The 17,338-nt window shown below is 44.0% G+C and overlaps 1 pseudogene; it reads left to right on the top strand.

Moving 5' to 3' along the window:
* The window catches only part of LOC135563017 (coiled-coil domain-containing protein 148-like), a 48,616-nt pseudogene that overhangs the window by 7,364 nt on the left and 23,914 nt on the right, over window positions 1–17,338 (top strand).

Genomic DNA, 17,338 nt, shown 5'->3' with positions numbered 1-17,338 from the left:
GACTTTTTTGAATGAAGTAATTTTTTTCATTTCACTTCACCAATTTGGACTATTTTGTGTATGTCCATTGCATGAAATCCAAATAAAAATGCATTTAAATTACAGGTTGTAATGCATCAAAATAGGAAAAACGCCAAGGGGGGGGGGGTGAATACTTTTGCAAGGCACTGTAGGTTGAATGGTTAAGCCTTTATTTCCTCACTGTTCCTGTATGTTTTTACTGGGAACGTGTAGCAGGAAGGACAATCTCATTTGTAATCTAGTATGTACAGTTTCACAATAGACTGCTTCCTGAGTTTCCTCCCTCTGAGTGGCATCAAAAATCGAACCTGTTAGAAACAGAAAGAGGGATTGACTACCGATAACATGCCGTCAGTGAATTGCTATGATTATAGGATTCACTCGATTTGCCCACTAAGTAGAAAATTAAGAAAAACTACAGGGGGAAGGGAAATATTCCATTTCGGTGGGTTCTGTACTCCAACAGAGACATACATTTCCATTTCCTCTCACTAAATGTAATCAGATACAGAGCTCTCTATACCATGATGGATATCAGAGAAGGATGGCACACTGTTAATTCCCGGATGTAGAGGAGGGAAGCGAACTGAATGAGTCATTCCTTGAAACTGAGTTTGTGTTCAACAATTCATTCTGTTAGAGCCTGTGAGGTCTGTAACGTCTGAAGATATTCAAGACACACTCACAGGTCAACTTTGTGAAGGACCAGCAGGAAGACATCACTGAAAAAAACGTTGCAAAGTGTATCTGGCCATAGAGGAAAACACCTTGTTTCTGGGAGTGGAGGTACGTAGGTCACTCACCATTAGGGTTGCATAGTTCTATCTCTCACCATGCTGTTTGATTGTGTTGCCAATGAGTCTTTTATGTCTTTCAAAAGGCACAACCACATAATCCTTCCAGGACTGTCCCACCAAAATTGCCGACTGTCTGGCTGAGGTAGACCAGGTTCCAGAGGAGGTTTTGTATTCAGAGTGCCCCTACCCTGAACTGACAGCCTCCTTAATCCAGAGTTCTAATCCCTGTCTGAGATGTACCAGTCCTGACTGCAAAGTATACAGAACTGCCTGGACTGGATAGTTAAAAGCACTGACTGATCACAACTACGGGGGTCTTTGCTTGAAGGCGGTAGCTCCTCTTGAGCGGATACAGTGGGCGACGGGGTGATTGAGAGTCCACCATTTTGAATTGATATCTTGCTCAAAATGAATCAAAGCAAAGCTCGGGTTTTTATGCAGAGAGATCCTGCCGTATGACAAGACAATAGAGTGTGGATGTTGATAAAAGATGAGAGAGTCAGCTTGGTGCATAGAGCATATGTAGATTCTAGACTCTAGAGAATAGCATATCGGGTGATTTCTCTCCCCCCTACAGCATGCAATGTGTGTAGAGCATATAAGTGCATGATTTTACTCTCCTCAGGGAGGCAGGCCGTTGAACAAGTTGAGTCTAACACACCGAGGGGTTGATTACTAATCTACTAATACCTTGATATTAATTTCCATTGTTGCTAAACACAGCTACACACACACACACACACACACACACACACACACACAAAAGAAAGTCTCAGATCTTCATCACACAGACAGATGTTCTTTGGTGGAAATGTAATGTTGCCAGGAATGAGACATTAAGAGTGGTTGTCATTGTACAGAAGTTCTCAGCATGTGTTTTGTTGTGTCTGCAGCGGGTATCCAGACATGTTTCTCTCTGCTCTCTGTCCAAGCTGTTCCAGGTTCTGTAGTTGGTTGGCAGATGACCATCTGTGCTTCCAGATGACCTGCACAACCACAGAGCCCTGTAGATGGACATGCTGCCATGACTGTTCTCCCACAGGTTCAGACAGGAGCTGGTCATTGTACACCAGTAACCACTCTTGATTTTCTATTAATGCGTCCCAAATGGCACCCTTTGGGCCCTGGTCAAAAGTATACTCTATATACACTGAGTGTACAATACATTAAGAACCTGCTCTTTCCATGACATAGACTGACCAGGTGAATCCAGGTGAAAGCTATGATCCCTTATTGATGTCACTTGTTAAATCCACGCCAATCAGTGTAGATGAAGGGAAGGAGAGGTTAAAGAAGGATATTTAAGCCTCGAGACAATTGAGACATGTTGTGTATGTGTGCCATTCAGAGGGTGAATGGGCAAGACAAAAGATTGAAGTGCCTTTGAACAGGGTATGGTAGTAGGTGCCAGGCGTACCGATTTGTGTCAAAAACTGCAACGTTACTGGGTTTTTCACGCTCAACAGTGTGTATCAAGATACTTATTTTCCACCATAATTTGCTAATAAATTCATTAAAAATCCTACAATGTGATTTTCTGGATTTCATTTTCATTTTGTCTGTCATAGTTGAAGTGTACCTATGATGAAAATGACAGGCCTCTCTCATCTTTATAAGTGGGAGAACTTGCACAATTGATGGCTGACTAAATACTTTTTTGCCCTCTGTACCCTGAGGCTGCATTTATTGTGGCTGGGGATTTTAACAAAGCTAATCTGAAAACAAGGCTCCCTAAATTTTATCAGCATATCGAATGCGCAACCAGGGCTAGCAGCATTCTGGATCATTGCTTCTCTAACTTCCGCGACGCATACCAAACCCTCCCTTGCCCTCCTTTCGGTAAATCTGACCACGACTCCATTTTGTTGCTCCCAGCCTATAGACAGAAACTAAAACAGGAAACGCCAGTTTTCAGGTCTTTTCAACGCTGGTCTGACCAATCAGATTCCACGCTTCAAGATTGCTTTGATCACGTGGACTGGGATATGTTCCGGATAGCCTCAGACAACAACATTGATGTATACACTGATTCGGTGAGCGAGTTTATTAGCAAGTGCATCGGTGATGTTGTACACATGGTGACTATTAAAACCTTCCTCAACCAGAAACCGTGGATTGATGGCAGCATTTGCGCAAAACTAAAAGCGCGAACCACTGCTCTTAATCATGGCAAGGCGACCGAAAACATTACCGAATACAAACAGTGTTGCTATTCCCTCCGCAAGGCAATCAAACTAGCAAAGCCTCAGTATAGAGACAAAGTAGAGTCGTAATTCAATGGCTCAGACACAAGACGTATGTGGCAGGGGCAACAGTCAATCACGGATTACAAAAAGACAACCAGCCTTGTCGCGGACACCGACGTCTTGCTCCCAGACATACTAAACAACTTCTTTGCTCGCTTTGAGGACAATACACAACCTGTGGGCTCTCCTTCACCGCGACCAACATGAGTAAAACATTTCAACGTGTTAACCCTCGCAGGGCTGCCGGCCCAGACGGCATCCCTAGCCGCGTCCTCAGAGCATGCGCAGACCAGCTGGCTGACATATTCAATCAAACCCTATCCCAGTCTGCTGTTCCTGTTCCCAAGAAAGCTAAAGTAACTGAGCTAAATGACTATCGCCCCGTAACACTCACTTCCATAATCATGAAGTGCTTTGAGAAACTAGTCAAGGGTCATATCACCTCCACCCTACCTGACACCCTAGACCCACTCTAATTTGCTTACCGCCCCAATAGGTCCACTGACGACACAATCGCAACCTAACCCATCTGGCCAAGAGGAAGACCTATGTATGTTCATCGACTACAGTTCATCATTTAACACCATAGTACCCTCCAAACTCACAATTAAGCTCGAGACCCTGGGTCTCGACCTCGCCCTGCACAACTGGGTCCTGGACTTTCTGACAGGCCGCCCCCAGGTGGTGAGGGTAGGAAACAACATTTCCACCCTGCTGATCCTTAACATTGGGGCCCCACAAGGGTGCGTTCTCAGCCCTCTCCTGTACTCCCTGTTCAACCATGACCGTGTGGCCATGCACGACTCTAACTCAATCATCAAGTTTGCAGAAGATACTACAGTGGTAGGTTTGATTACCAACAACGACGAGACGGCCTACAGGGAGGAGATGAGGGCTCTCGGAGTGTGGTGTCAGGAAAATAACTTCAGGAAACAGCAGAGGGAGCACCCCCTATCCATATCGACGGGACAGTAGTGGAGAAGGTGGAAAGTTTAAGTTCCTCTGCGTACACATCACAGACAAACTGAAATGGTCCACCCACACAGACATCGTGGTGAAGAAGGTTGAACAGCGCCTCTTCAACCTCAGGAGGCTGAAGAAATTTGGCTTGTCACCGAAAACACTCACAAACTTTTACTGATGCACAATGAAGAGCATCCTGTCGGGCTGTATCACCGCCAGGTACGGCAACTGCTCCGCCCACAACCGTAAGGCCCTCCAGAGGGTAGTGAGGTCTGCACAATGCATCACCGGGGGAAAACTACCTGCCCTCCAGGACACCTACAGCACCCGATGTCACAGGAAGGCCAAAAAGATCATCAAAGACAACAACCACCCGAGCCACTACCTGTTCACCCCGCTATCATCCAGAAGGCGAGGTCAATACAGGTGCATCAAAGCTGGGACCGAGAGACTGAAAAACAGCTTCTATCTCAAGGCCATCAGACTGTTGAACAGCCATCACTAACATTGAGTGGCTGCTGCCAACATACTGACTCAAATCTCTAGTCGCTTTAATAATGAAAAATTGGATGTAATAAATGTATCACTAGTCATTTTAAACAATGCCACTTTATATAATGTTTACATACCCTACATTACTCATATCATATGTATATACTGTATTCTATACCATCTACTGCATCTTGCTTATGCCGCACGGCCATCGCTCGTCCATATATTTATATGTACAGTACATATTCTTATTAATTCCTTTACACGTGTGTGCATAAGGTAGTTGTTGTGAAATTGTCAGATTACTTGTTAGATATTACTGCACTGTCGGAACTAGAAGTACAAGCATTTCGCTACACTCGCAATAACTGCTAACCATGTGTATGTGACCAATACAATTTAATTTGATTTGAATAGGGTGCCACTTAGGACGCGGTCCAGCAAAGTGATTTGTCATCACACCCCTTTACATGCACACATACCAAGGGCACACCCAGTGCACACAGCACATTGGAAAAAAAACTCACCCACCTCATAAGGAAACTCTGGTTGGTATTCAATCAAATGCACTCAAATCAAATGCAATCAAAATCCACTATCTACAATTGACTGAATATCAACCTCTTTCGGCCTATCTACACACATCCTCTTCCAGAGCTCTAAGACTCTCTGTCTCTACTCTCCATCTCCCTGGTCAGTGAATTATGTGCTTGGCAGGCTGCAGGATGCGCCGTGTCACCCTATTTGGACACATCTCAGCCCTCCCTCACACTATTGCCTCCGCTCCCCCGTCTCCATGACAACCGCCAGGGAGCTCCTCTCCTCTCCCTCCTCTCCCAGACCTGTCCTCATATCTGTTCCAGCTGGATGCTACACTTAGGGCCACATTCAGCCTCAAGTGGCTGTGATGAGATAGATCTAGCCCTTTCCTCCTGCGCTCTCCCTTTCTCATCTTCCAACTCGACACAAACAGAGCCAGAGTCAATGGAGCGCAGACTGCGCCGAGTACGGCTATTAGTCACAATTAGGTTGGCTCAATTCTTATTGGTAATCAGTCCCTTGAGCAAAATTGCAAACCTCATTGTTGTGAAGTTTGGTACGAAAAAGGCAGTCTTCTTTCCTCAAGCAATGTTTGCGTTGCCAAACTCTCACTTTGATCTCAAATTGATGTCCCATAGTGAAACGTATTCCTCAAAGTTGAAAATGAAAAACAAGAACAACAGACAGTATATCTCAGTTATTTCAACATAGCTTTATTCTCGAAATACACAGACCATGAAGGGTAGAAACATGCTTTGACTCTCACAATACACACAAACAGTGAATGGTACAAACAGTTTTATTCACATAACACACAGTGATAATAGAAATGTGTGTTCCTCATACTCCATTAGACACAAAATGAATCACGTCCATTTTTTACTGCATCGCAGCTGTGTTGTTGCCACATTTTCCCTGTGTGTTTGTTATTGGAAAACATAATTCCCTGAGCTCATCCATAGACATATGTGGTCATTGTAAAGCCTAATTGTGAACATGCGGATTAGAGAAGTCATATAACCAAAACGACTTACTACTTAGCTTTTGGCTATACAGTTCGCTAGTTGAAAATCAGAGTGGAAGATGGTTGTCATTGTACCAGGGTTAACAGGGCTTCGTTCAACCACTCTCCCGTTCCGTCTGCATTAATAACTTTGGGGAGTTTTTGGGGGGGGGATGATTGTAAGCTAATTGTCCATCATCTGCAGTTCATTCACAATTTGAGGAGAGGTAAGGGAGTGTTGTTTGATCAAACCAGAGCAGTAGGAGATCAATGGAACAGTCAAAGAGGATGTTCTGTCCCAACAGTCAGAGAGGATGTTCTGTCCCAACAGTCAAAGCTTTAATATTATTACCTGTTTTGTACCGTTTTGTTTCCTCTGTAGAAACACTTTACCGGAGGTGTGGTTGTTTCTATCAAATACGTTTCAACCTTGGATCTGGTTTTGCACTTTCTTCTGAATGAATCGGCTATCTGGACACTTAGACAGTGCACTTATGTTCAATTCTAACAATCACTTCTACCTTTGACCTCTATTCAAGTTGCACTTTCCGGCCACTGTCCCTGTCCCCGCCAATGGACACGCAGAGGCACTTTGATATCAGAGGCGTCATGCCCATAATGGACCATGTTGCTGTTACTCTGTTAATACTACTGGCCACCTAGCAATTTTATGAAGTAGGCTTTAGCTAGCCCAGATTGGTTCCCAGTCTTCCGACCTCATAACGAGATACAAAGAAGCCATTTCAGGATATCAATCAAGTTAGAGGAGCTAGCTTGTCTAACTATCTTAGCTGACATGCCTGCTGGCAAGGTTGGTAGACTCGAGAAAAATCGAGAAAAAGCTAAATGTACTGAATAAGAATTCCTTTCAGTCTTTCAACCAGATTTGACTCAGTCCTCAGAGTTCTGATTGACTAAAAGGTTTATACTGGGAAGATCCTATTCAATGTGTCTGTAGCAAAGCGAGGAAATCTGTTGGTATCAGACAGATTAGTGGTTTGGTTCATCAGGCTTGCTTCCTAACTCTATACTGTAGTTTAATTTAGCCATAACTAATTTACTGTAATATTGTCTGGGCCAGTTCATATGCCTCCTACCTACTCAAATGACTCATCATACAAAATACATTTACAAGACTAGCCACCTAATTATCTGGCTCCATCTGCACCTTCGTTTAAGAAACTCAATATCTTGTCTATTTACGACGTTAATGTACACTAATTATGTACTTTCATCTACAAATAGTCATACCTCCCAGACAGTTTACCTCAACCCTTCAATGGATTCTTCCAGGTTCATTCTGAAATCCATCTATATAACACAAGACACTGTAATACTCTTCATCCTCCCCACTGCTACACCTCACATAGTCAATTCTCTGTCAGATACAGAGGTACCATACTCTGGAATTCTTATCTTCACATGGTCAAATCACCATCATCCCTCAACGACTTCAAGAGAAGACTGGGCGTCAGCCGGATGAACCAAACTACCCAATAATCCCTTCCGTGTAGCCTAACTCTCTCTCTCTCTCTCACACACACACACACACACACACACACACACACACACACACACGCACACGCACACGCACGCACACACACACACACACACACACACACACACACACACACACACACACATTTTTTCTTGTATACAGAGTATGTCATGTACAGTTAAATTATAATGAATATGTTTTGTTTAACTGATTGAACAAACTTTTCTTTTTTTTTTTACATACATTTGTGGTGTGGTTTTTATAAACCCTTTTGGGTTTCCAACCTCACCTGCACACCGTTTTTACCTGTTTTTTTAATTTAAAAAAAATCTGTACTGTTTTGTCTTTCAATTCTTTTCTTTGGTGCGAATAAATAAAACCTAAAAACTTACTAAAGGATACAGACAGCTCAAAATGTATGCCTAGATACGCAGAAAAATACGCAGGGGTTCTGATGCTTCTAGCCTTGATTTGCAAATTTGAAAACATATCTACAAGTATTTAACTTTTTAATGTGTATAGTATTGCTTACTAGGTGTGGTCCAATGAATTCTGTAAACACCCCCTCTTCAAATCAGGGTTGGCTGGAAAATGTTGTTCAAAAGAGGACATTGTATTGTCATATCTTTGTACTCCCTGACAAAGGCCATGCAGCCGAAGGCCATGTTTCCATTTAACATTTGAATGAGATATATGAAGAGTGCCTTGGTTCTCCTCTCTTTTTATTTACCCCTTTTACCAAAGAGCACCTTCTGTCTACAAAAACGTACTATTGTGTACCTTAGAAGCTGTTCCCTTCCTCCTTTGATTTCTCTAAGCATAATGATTACTGCAGGAAAAATCTGTTTCACTTGTTTGAAAAATGCTAAATTCTCCAACTTCCAGAGCGGGAGCCCAGGCATCCTCACGTACTTTGTGCCCCTCAGATTTTTGGGATTCATGACCCCCACTGATTGATATGCAAATATAGTAGGTGTTTTTAAATCCATTGTCATATGATGATTATCAGGGACGGGCAACTCCAGTCCTCTGGGAACTGATTGGTTTCACACTTTTTCCCCCAGCAAACACACCTGACTCCAATAATCAAATAATCATGATCTTCAGTTTATAATGCTATTCTTTTAATCAGCTGTGTTCGCTAGGGACAGGGGGAAAGTGACTTCACTCCAGCCCCCGAGGACTGGAGTTGCCCATCCCTGGATCAGAGGGATGCTGAGGTTTGCTGTCCATTTGACAGAGTGCACTATGCCCCCTGGTGGAACTCGCTGGTGAATGTTTCCATTTCGAATGGTCATGGTTTCTTTTGTCATATGTCAGTACGAATGAAAAGTGAGAAGCAAATTGTCTGCTATTAAAATTCAATGGAGCTACCCCATGATGTTCCTTGGCATTTACGGAATTAATTTAGGTTCTTTAATGGATCTGCCTTTCCATCATATTTTTTTTTTCAATTTGATTTATTTAACCTTTATTTAACCAGGAAGGGCTCATTGAGATTAAAATCTATTTTTCAAGAGCGCCCTGGCCAAGATAGGCAGCACCAAGTCATTACAAAAAAATTACAGACAGACAAACCGTTTTCTTTCCAATATGGTACGACTGCTCAGCCCTCGCAGTGATGGCTGGGGCTCTGCAAGGATTTGTCAGTCAGCAGCTGAACTAATACCGCTGCACAGCTTTAAGAATCAAATCACATCAAATCAAATGTATTTATATAGCCCTTCTTACATCAGCTGATATCTCAAAGTGCTGTACAGAAACCCAGCCTAAAACCCCAAACAGCAAGCAATGGCAGGTGTAGAAGCACGGTTCCTTACAGAACATGAGCACACGCACACACACGCATGCACACACACACGGATGCACATGCACACAAATGAACACATAGGAACGCATATGCAGTGCATTCGGAAAGTATTCAGACCCCTTGACTTTTTCCACATTTTGTTACGTTACAGGCTTATTCGAAAATGTATTAAATTGTTTTTTTCCCTCATCAATCAACACACAATACCCCATAATGACAAAGCAAAAACAGGTTTTTAGATATTTTTTGCAAATGTATTAATTATTTGTTGTTGTTGAAATATCACATTTATGTAAGTATTCAGACCATTTCCTCAGTAAAATGTTGAAGCACCTTGGGCAGCGATTACAGCTTTGAGTCTTCTTGGGTATAATGCTACAAGCTTGGCACACCTACAGTGGGGAGAACAAGTATTTGATACACTGCCGATTTTGCAGGTTTTCCTACTTACAAAGCATGTAGAGGTCTGTCATTTTTATCATAGGTCCACTACAACTGTGAGAGACGGAATCTAAAACAAAAATCCAGAAAATCACATTGTATGATTTTTAAGTAATTAATTTGCATTTTATTGCATGACATAAGTATTTGATCACCTACCAACCAGTAAGAATTCCGGCTCTCACAGACCTATTAGTTTTTCTTTAAGAAGCCCTCCTGCTCTCCACTCATTACCTGTATTAACTGCACCTGTTTGAACTCGTTACCTGTATAAAAGACACCTGTCCACACACTCAATCAAACAGACTCCAACCTCTCCACAATGGCAAAGACCAGACAGCTGTGTAAGGACATCAGGGATAAAATTGTAGACCTGCACAAGGCTGGGATGGGCTACAGGACAATAGGCAAGCAGCTTGGTGAGAAGGCAACAACTGTTGGCGCAATTATTAGAAAATGGAAGAAGTTCAAGATGACGGTTAATCACCCTCGGTCTGGGGCTCCATGCAAGATCTCACCTCATGGGGCATCAATGATCACGAGGAAGGTGAGGGATCAGCCCAGAACTACACGGCAGGACCTGGTCAATGACCTGAAGAGAGCTGGGACCACAGTCTCAAAAAAAAACATTAGTAACACACTACGCCGTCATGGATTAAAATCCTGCAGCGCACGCAAGGTCCCCCTGCTCAAGCCAGCGCATGTCCAGGCCCGTCTGAAGTTTGCCAATGACCATCTGGATGAGTAATGGGAGAATGTCATGTGTTCCGATGAGACAAAAATAGAGCCTCCAAACACTTGCCGTGTTTGGAGGAAGAAGAAGGATGAGTACAACCCCAAGAACACCATCCCAATCATGAAGCATAGAGGTGGAAACATCATTCTTTGGGGATGCTTTTCTGCAAAGGGGACAGGACGACTGCACCGTATTGAGGGGAGGATGGATGGGGCCATGTATCGCGAGATCTTGGCCAACAACCTCCTTCCCTCAGTAAGAGCATTGAAGATGGGTCGTGGCTGGGTCTTCCAGCATGACAACGACCCAAAACACACAGCCAGGGCAACTAACGAGTGGCTCCGTAAGAAGCATCTCAAGGTCCTGGAGTGGCCTAGCCAGTCTCCAGACCTGAACCCAATAGAAAATCTATGGAGGGAGCTGAAAGTCCGTATTATTGAAGGATGTGTAGAAGGTCTGTATGGAGGAGTGGGCCATAATCCCTGCTGCAGTGTGTGCAAACCTGGTCAAGAACTACAGGAAACGTATGATCTCTGTAATTGCAAACAAAGGTTTCTGTACCAAATATTAAGTTCTGCTTTTCTGATGTATCAAATACCTATGTCATGCAGTAAAATGCTAATTAATTACTTAAAAATCATACAATGTGATTTTCTGGATTTTTGTTTTAGATTCCGTCTCTCACAGATGTAGCGTACCTATGATAAAAATGACAGACCTCTACATGCTTTGTAAGTAGGAAAACCTGCAAAATTGGCAGCGTATCAAATACTTGTTCTCCCCACTGTATATAAATTTGGTGAGTTTCTCCCGTTCTTCTCTGCAGATCCTCTCAAGCTCTGTCAGGTTGAATGGGGAGCGTTGCTGCACAGCTATTTCCAGGTCTCTCCAGAGATGTTCGATCGGGTTCAAGTGAGGGCTCTGGCTGGGCCACTCAAGGACATTCAAAGACTTGTCCTGAAGCCACTCTTCCGTTGTCTTGGCTGTGTGCTTAGGGTTGTTGTCCTGTTGGAAGGTGAACCTTCACCTCAGGTTAAGGTCCCGATTGCTATGGAGCAGGTTTTCATCAAGGATCCTGACTACTCTCCCAGTCCCTGCTGCTGAAAAACATCCCCACAGCATGATGCTGCCACCACCATGCTTCACCGTAGGGATGGTGCCATGTTTCCTCCAGACGTGATGCTTGGAATTCAGGCCAAAGAGTTCAGTCTTGGCTTCATCAGACCAGAGAATCTTGTTTCTTATGGTCTGAGAGTTCGTTAGGTGCCTTTTGGCATACTCCAAGAGGGCTGTCATGTGCCTTTTACTGAGGAGTGGCTTCCGTCTGGCCACTCTACCATAACAATCTGATTGGTGGAGTGCTGCAGAGATGTTGTCCTTCTGGAAGGTTCTCCCATCTCCACAGAGGAACTCTGGAGCTCTGTCAGAGTGACCGTCAGGTTCTTGGTCACCTCCCTGACCAATGCCCTTCACCCCCAACTGCTCAGTTTGGCTGTGCGGCCAACTCTAGGAAGAGTCTTGGTGGTTCCAAACTTCATCCATTTAAGAATGATGAAGGCCACTGTGTTCTTGGGGACCTTCAGCACTTCAACACTTTCCCAGATCTGTGCCTCGACACAGTCCTGTCTCGGAGCTCTACGGACAATTCCTTCGACCTCATGGCTTGGTTTTTGCTCTGACATGCACTGTCAACTGTGGGACCTGATATATACAGGTGTGTGTCTTTCCAAATCATGTCCAATCAATTGAATTTACCACAGGTGGACTCCAATCAAGTCATAGAAACATCTCAAGGATGATCATTGGAAACAGGATGCACCTGAGCTTCATTTTGAGTCTCAATAGCAAAGGGTCTGCATACTTATGTCAATATAGTATTTCTATCTTTTTATTTGTAATACATTTGCAAACATTTCTAAAAACCTGTTTTCTCTTTGTCATTATAGGGTATTGTGTGTAGATTGACGAGGGAAAAAATGTCTTTAATCCATTTTAGAATAAGGCTGTAACGTAACAAAATGTGGAACAAGTCAAGGGGTCTGAATACTTTCTGAATGCACTGTGAAACACACACACACACCCACAAATTCCAAAAGAGCAAGGGAAAAGGACATGGAGAGAGAGGGAGAGAGAAGGAAAAGGATGATGGATCATCTTGAAGTTGTAAAGTTGTGCATTTAATAACCAAGATGTGCTCGGCTGCCTCTGGCGCGGCGCCGTATGTTACATTGGCAGATCTGTCAGCTCACTCACTTTCAATAAAACCAGTCAGCCGCATAATGCCTTCACACCGGCAGTTAGCCACTATTAGAACATAGATTAATATCATTCCTTCCGTTCCAATAAGGTAGCCAAGTGAAGCTGCCTCTGTGTGATCGCTGACACAATAATAAATAGCTACAGACACCCCTCATGGAAAACCCTAGAGGTTTCCTCCGGGACATTTTACCATAAAAGGGAAAGGTCAATTTTACACCACGTACAGTTGAAGTCGGAAGTCTACATACACTTAGGTTGGAGTCATTAAAACTTGTTTTTCAACCACTCCATGAATATCTTCTTAAAACAAACTATCGTTTTGGCAAGTCAGTTAGGACATCTACTTTGTGCATGACACAAGCAATTTTTCCAACAATTGTTTACAGACAGATTATTTCACTTATAATTCACTGTATCACAATTCCAGTGGGTCAGAAGTTTACATACAATAAGTTGACTTTCGCCTTGAAACAGCTTGGAAAATTCCAGAAAATGATGACATGGCTTTAGAGGCTTTGAGTCAATTGGAGGTGTACCTGTGGATGTATTTCAAGGCCTACCTTCAAAGTCAGTGCCTCTTTGCTTGACATCATGGAAGATCAAACGAAATCAGCCCAAAATAATTGTACACCTCCACAAGTCTGGTTCATCCTTGGGAGAAATTTCCAAACGCCTGAAGGTACCACGTTCATCTGTTCAAACAATAGTACGCAAGTATAAACACCATGGGACCACGCAGCCGTCATAACGCTCAGGAAGGAAACGCGTTCTGTCTCCTAGAGGTGAACATACTTTGGTGCGAAAAGTGCAAATCAATCCCAGAACAACAGCAAAGGACCTTGTGAAGATGCTGGAGGAAACAGGTACAAAAGTATCTATATCCACAGTAAAACGAGTCCTATATTGACATAACCTGAAAGGCCGCTCAGCAAGGAAGAAGCCACTGCTCCAAAACCGCCATAAAAAAGACAGACTACAGTTTGCAACTGCACATGGGGACAAAGATCGTACTTTTTGGACAATTTGGACAAATGTCCTCTGGTCTGATGAATCAAAAATAGAACTGTTTGGCCATAATGGCAACGACAAAGGGGGAGGCTTGCAAGCCGAAGAACACCATCCCAACCGTGAAGAACAGGGATAGCAGCATCATGGTGTGGGGGTGCTTTGCTGCAGGAGGGACTGGTGCACTTCACAAAATAGATGGCATCATTAAGAGGGAAAATTATGTGGATATATTGAAGCAACATCTCAAGACATCAGTCAGGAAGTTAAATCTTGGTCGTAAATGGGTTTTCCAAATGGACAATGACTCCAAGCATACTTCCATTGTTCTGGCAAAATGGCTTAAGGACAACAAAGTCAAGGTATTGGAGTGGCCATCACAAAGCCCTGACCTCAATCCCATAGAAAATTTGTGGGCAGAACTGAAAAGGCGCGTGCGAGCAAGGAGGCCTACAAACCGGACTCAGTTACACTAGCTCTGTCAGGAGTAATGGGCCATAATTCACCCAACTTACTGTGGGGAACTTGTGGAAGGCTACCTGAAACGTTTGACCCAAGTTAAACAATTTAAAGGCAATGCTACCAAATACTAATTGGGTCTATATAAACTTCTGACCCACTGGGAATGTGATGAAAGAAATAAAAGCTGAAATAAATCACTCTCTGCTATTATTCTGACATTTCACATTCTGAAAATAAAGTGGTGATTGTAACTGACCTAAGACAGAGACTTTTTACAAGGATTAAATGTCAGGAATTATGAAAAACTGAGTTGAAATGCATTTTGCTAAGGTGTATGTAAACTTCTGACTTCAGCTGTACACTACATGACCAAAAGTATGTGGACACCTGCTTGACGAACATCTCACTCTAGAGTTGGTCCCCCTGTTACTCCTATAACAGCCTCCACCCTTCTGGGAAGGATTTCCACTAGATGTTGAAACATTGCTGCAGGGACTTGCTTCCATTCAGCCACAAGAGCATTAGTGAGATCTGGCACTGATGTTGGGCGATTAGCCCTGGCTTGCAGTCGGTGTTCCAATTCATCCCAAAGGTGTTCGTTGGGGTTGAGGTCAGGGCTCTGTGACGGCCACTCATGTTCTTCCACACCGATCTCATGTGAAAGAAGTTTCTGAACTTTCTGAATGGACCTCGCTTTGTGCACATTTCTGAATGGACCTCGCTTTGTGCACAGGGGCATTGTCATGCGGAAACACAAAAAGACCATCCCTAAACTGTGGCCATAAAGTTGGAAGCACAGAATCGTCTAGAATGTCATTGTATGCTGTTGCGTTAAGATTTCCCTTCACTGGAACTAAGGGGCCTAGCCCGAACCATAAAAACATCCCCAGACCATTATTCATCCTCCACCAAACTTTACAGTTGACACTATGCATTGGGTCAGGTAGCGTTCTCCTAGCATCCGCCAAACCCAGATTTGTCTGTCGGACTGCCAGATGGTGAAGTGTGTGATTTCTCAATTCAGAGAACGTGTTTCACTGCTCCAAAATCCAATGTGCAAGTTCTACACCAGTCCAGCCGACGCTTGGCATTGCGTATGGTGATCTTAGGCTTGTGTGATGGCTGATTGGCCATGGAAAGCCATTTCATTAAGCTCCCGACGAACAGTTTTTGTTCCGATGTTGCTTTCAGAGGCAGTTTGGAACTCAGTAGTGAGTATTGCAACCGAGGAGAGACGATTTATACGCGCTACTCGCTTCAGCACTCGGCGGACTGACTTGTTGGAAAGGTGGCATCCTATGATGGTGCCAAATTGAAAGACACTGAGCTCTTCAGTAAGGCCATTCTACTGCCAATGTTTTCCTATGGAGATTGCATGGCTGTGTGCTCAATTATATACACATATCAGCAAATGATGTGGCCGAATCCACTAATTTGAAGGGGTGTCCACATACTTTTGTATATATAGCGCATCTAAAGCCAATATCAAGACCTGGTTGTTACTCTGTAATCTCTGTATATCTGCTTTAGCACGTTAGTCTAATGGAATGTATGAATACAGGCTTACATGTTGCTATGCTGCATATATGCTATATACAGTATGTTGTTAGATATTATATGTCACTATGACCAACTTGTGACAGCACTGTTTGTGACAGGCTACATCGCTACATAAACCTAGCAAAAGGTCCCTGTCGCAAAAGTGGTTTCTAACCTCAAGAGCCTTTTCCTGGTTAAATAAAGGTTTAGAAAACTAGACTCCTGTTCTAGTTGCAATTACATCTCCATGGCTGTCTTGTTGCAGACGGAACCCGAGCCGAGCTTTGACTGGCAACGCTTCACCCCGACCCAGCTGCGTGCGGTGGCCCAGAGCTGGCAGCAGGACCGAAAAGCCCTGGTGATGGAGGTGGCCAGGCAGGCCCACCAGGAGGAGCTGGCCCACCACACAGACCGCCAGCACCAGCAGGACATCTTCTCCTGACTCAGAGAAAGGGTAGAGGTATATGAAGCACACTGAAATGGCATCCTATTCTCTATATAGTGCTCTATTTTGACCAGAGCCCGTGGCAAAAGTAGTGCACTATGTAGGGAATAGGGTGCCATTTGGGATCTATCCAATCAACAAGGCAGGTCCTACAGGCCCTAGTTTTTTTGCACCTCGACTACTGTCCAGTCATGTGGTCAGGGGCCACAAATTGGCTCAGAACAGGGCAGTACATCTGGCCCTTAAATATACACCGAGAGCTAACATTAAAAACATGCATGTCAATCTCTCATGACTCAAAGTAGAGGAGAGATTGACTACATCACTACTTGTTTTTGAAAGAAGTACTGACATGCTGAATGCACCCATTCATACCCCACAAGACATGCCACCAAAGGTCGCAGATACAGGATTGTGTCGAGGCACAGATCTGGGGAAGGACACCCAAAACAATTCTGCAGCATTGATGGTCCCCATCATTCTTAAACGGAAGAAGTTTGGACACACCAAGACTCGTCCTAGAGCTGGCCGCCCGGCCAAACTGAGTAATCGGAGGAGGGCCTTGGTCAGGGATGTGACCAAGAACCTGACGGTCACTCTGACAGAGCTCCAGAGTTCCTCTGTGGAGATGGGAGAATCTTCCAGAAGGACAACCATCTCTGCAGCACTCCACCAATCAGGCCTTTGTGGCCAGACAGAAGTCACTCCTCAGTAAAAGGCACATGACAGCCTGCTTGGAGTATGCCAAAAGGCACCTAAAGGACTCAAGACCATGAGAAACAAGATTCTCTGGTCTGATGAAACCAAGATTGAACTCTTTGGCCTGAATGCCAAGTGTCACGTCTGGAGGAAGCATGGTGGTGGCAGCATGATGCTGTGGAGAGGTTTTTCAGTGGCAGGGTCTGGGAGACTAGTCAGGGTCGAGCGAAAGATGAACGGAGCAAAGTACAGAGAGATTCTTGATGAAAACCTGCTCCAGAGTGCTCAAGACCTCAGACTGGGGCGAAGGTTCACCTTCCAACAGGACAATGACCCTAAGCACACAGCCAAGACAATGCAGGAGTGGCTTCGGGACAAGTCT

Source organism: Oncorhynchus nerka, linkage group LG3 (genome assembly GCF_034236695.1).
Source record: "Oncorhynchus nerka isolate Pitt River linkage group LG3, Oner_Uvic_2.0, whole genome shotgun sequence".
In the NCBI taxonomy this organism is placed as follows: Eukaryota; Metazoa; Chordata; class Actinopteri; order Salmoniformes; family Salmonidae; genus Oncorhynchus; species Oncorhynchus nerka.
Note: the sequence above shows the minus strand (reverse complement) of the source record. Positions and strands in the feature narration are given on the sequence as shown.